Source organism: Notothenia coriiceps, unplaced genomic scaffold (genome assembly GCF_000735185.1).
Source record: "Notothenia coriiceps isolate Sejong01 unplaced genomic scaffold, NC01 NC01_scaffold00008653, whole genome shotgun sequence".
Lineage (NCBI taxonomy): Eukaryota > Metazoa > Chordata > Actinopteri > Perciformes > Nototheniidae > Notothenia > Notothenia coriiceps.
The window spans coordinates 1-3,501 of record NW_011341354.1 but is presented as its reverse complement, the minus strand read 5'-3'; the positions used below and the strand labels follow the sequence as shown (position 1 = coordinate 3,501).

General features: G+C 34.3%; 1 long non-coding RNA gene across 1 annotated transcript; it reads left to right on the top strand.

The window, feature by feature from the left end:
- Window positions 1-308: 308 nt before the first annotated feature.
- On the top strand, window positions 309-2,231 carry LOC104944696 (uncharacterized). The gene is made up of 3 exons (XR_798250.1): window positions 309-689; window positions 1,196-1,245; window positions 2,134-2,231. It is a non-coding gene; the product is annotated as an uncharacterized lncRNA (long non-coding RNA).
- Window positions 2,232-3,501: the final 1,270 nt, after the last annotated feature.

Here is a 3,501-nt window from a genome sequence, read left to right as displayed (position 1 = left end):
CTCCCACTCCCCGAAAACAGGCCTGGAATAGAGGGATATGAGGAATGGCTAGAATGGGTGATCTGTTTGGTATTTTGAGAAAAACATTTCAGAGACATGTTTTTATATATTTGTATATATCTGAGACCCATAATATAATCCTAAAACAGCATGATAGGAGACCTTTAATGTAAACAGTGTCTTGAATACTGGCCACCCAGGGTTTTTTTTTGTTTGTTATTGTTGCAGATCAGTGAGTAGGAAAAACTGGCACTCTTTCCCAGCGTATCCATGTGAATGAAATGCTGTGGTGGTGACGGTGTGTTTTTAGTAACCGTGCAGCTCATCAAGCGGAGAAAAACTGAAGGAAATCAGACAGTCACCTCGGTCTGCTTCCCATTGGATCAATCTTTGATGAGACAGCTAATGATGCTAGTCGGCTAGTTAAGCTAGCATACCGCTAACTCAAGGACCAGCTTAAACTTCTCGGATGCCTGTTTCTGGTGAACCGTGCCATGGTGACGTTAGATCTGGTTGTTTTGGGAGTTGTGGGGAAAAAAGATTGGAAATAGAGATCACACATTTCCATTTATTCTAATTTGGTTTGCATAAAGCAATGACATGTTACGAGAGGCGCCAGTCACGGAAACACAAATCGCTTTGGGACAGGTGACTAACACTCATTTTCCTTTAGTGCGGTCTCAATCCAGGTAATTACTCTTGTGATAATCCTCAGAAACGACCACAAAATATATCAGCTTGAGAGTTAGTCTTTTTTTTGTTACATTTTTTTATTAATGTTTGTTTGAGGAAAAGTAAAAAAAAAGTATGGAGGTAAATAGTAAATGATAATTAAACAGCAACCAATATAAACACATTTGACATTTTCTGACATGTTTAATGATTATTCACTCGTATAATTTGTGTTAATTTGACATTTGTTCTCTGATATTTACTCTTTAATGATGAATATTTGATCTACAATTGGCTTTTGAACTCTATATTAAGTTAAAAGGTGCATAAAGTGAGTTGAGGATGATTACCAGGTTTAGTTTTAGTAAACCTAGGTTTCATTTACTTAATTTAACATTTGCTGCTTGTGACCCAGAACGGATTAGATAGATTTCTCTACATATAGATGATTTGTCTTCATGTTAAAGTTAAAGATATGCCGTTGAATATGCAAAAAAGTGCCCATGCTTTCTATTCATTACAGGGAGATGTTCTTCCTGAGTGAGAGCCATAAAAAACAAATATAGCTCCGTGGTAAGTATTAATAAAACCTATTAAATTCAGCTGAGCAGGGATGATGTATTGTAGACACACACACACACACACACACACACACACACACACACACACACACACACACACACACACACACACACACACACACACACACACACGCACATAAAGATGGGAGGGCTACAGAGGATAAAGGTGTCATAAAAGCACAATATCTCCCTAGTTTACGGGAAGAGAGGAAAGTCGTGACCAACAGCCGCTCAGGTGAGTACTGCAGCTCTCCTCGTTAAATTTAAAAAAAAAATTTGTTAAAGAACATTAATAGTTTCTGATAGAAATAAAAAAATATATTTAAAAAATACAACTTTTTTTGCTCAATAGTAAATGTATCCTGCACGGTAAGAACATTTGAATTGAAAAACGTTGTCAATCCAGGTCAATAATCTGGTGATAACTCTCTAATGTGACCTAAATGAATCAGCTTGATAGTTATATACTTGTTTTGTTCTATTTTTGATTGAATGTGTTATTTGTTGTTCAGGAAAAGTACAAAAGTATGGTGGTAAATACTTAAGGATCATCGAAAAGCAACTAATATGACCAAATGTAATTTTTTTTAATCTTGAATGATTATTGACTCGTATAATTTGTGTTATTTTGACATTTGTTCTCTTATATTTACCGTTTAATTATGAATATGTGATGTTACATTGGCTTTTCATCTCTTTAAAGGTGGATAAGGTGAGATAAGGATGATAACCAAGTTTAGGTTTAGTAGAGCTGGGTGTAATTTATTTTATTTAACATTTCCTGTTCGCGACGCAGAAAGGATTAGATAAGCAGAGATGCCTGTATGTACTACATGTGTGTTTGCACAGATAATAACTATTTGTTTCTTTGTGTTTCCAGCAAACAGAAATCACAATCCAGAGAGCATCTTCTAAAACAGATTTATTCTTAAAAATCTGACAAAATGAAACTCCTTCTTCTGACTCTCTGCCTCCTGGGCTCAGGTAAAAAATTATTTCATTTTGTACAATAATATATATAAAAAACATCTCCTATTTTGTTGAAAGTCATTATTCATAACAGATTTGTTGCCAGGTAATTATAAATGATGATTGAACATTAACACATGTTCGTAATTCAAGGTTTAAATGACAATAAAAAGGTGACAATTAAAGGATTTTAATAATTTAATCTGCACTTAATGGGTAAAAAGGATTTATGCTCAGATTTATAAAAGATACTAGTCTAAGGGATTTCCACAACCTGGCAACCCAAAAGTCGTCTTAATAAAACTGGCTTACAAAGCATTAGTAACAACATACAGTTTAAAGTGCCTTGTAAGAAAGGGATAATTGTTTTTTTAAACCATGGATATTACACTGAGGAATTCTTACAACACAGAATTAGTCATTTAAGGAATAAAAAAAAAAATTAGGATTTTTGTGATATCTAAATAACAAAACAGACACAAAACTCAGCAGGGGGTTCAAAGTGAGTAATCGTTTAATTATTTTAAGTCATTTCATATAGAAGTGGAAAAAAACCAAATGTGAAACTCAAAGCAGTGAGGAGGAAATGGCAAATAAATGTGTGGATGGGCTTTAGTCATTCATTAACTTCACATCCCAGTTTATGACAGAGAACTTTCCAGATGGTAAAGGAGGAAATAGATATTAGTTTTTTTGGTACCACTTTACAACAAGAATATACAATAAGAAGGGTTTACGCATAGTTTGTAATTAATTAATTAATTAGGTTATGAACACTTTATAAATCATTAATAAGCTTTTATAAGACATGAGATAAACAGGGCGACTGTGACTGGTTGCTTGCCAAATAGTGAGCCCACATGTATCTGTGCTGCTAAGCCTTATATTGGCTACCTAGCTTATTTCAACTTCTTCATCAGCCAGCATCCTTGGTGTCTGTTGTTCACTGAGTTGATTCTCGCTAAGTAGCCAATATAAGGCTTAAGGCAAGTCATCTTGCCAAATAGTGAGCCTGTGTTGACGTATGAAAACTATGTTAGAACTGGTTATAAATGGTTCTTAATGATTAATAAAGTGCTTACAACCTAATTAATAACCTAATTATGAACCCTTTATAAATCCTTTATAAGGGTAATCTTATTGTAAAGTGGTACCTACTGATATACACCTGAACATCAGCAGGAGAGGACTCTTTAAAGTAGAGACACTACATACTGATATACACCTGAACATCAGCAGGAGAGGACTCTTTAAAGTAGAGACACTACATACTGATATA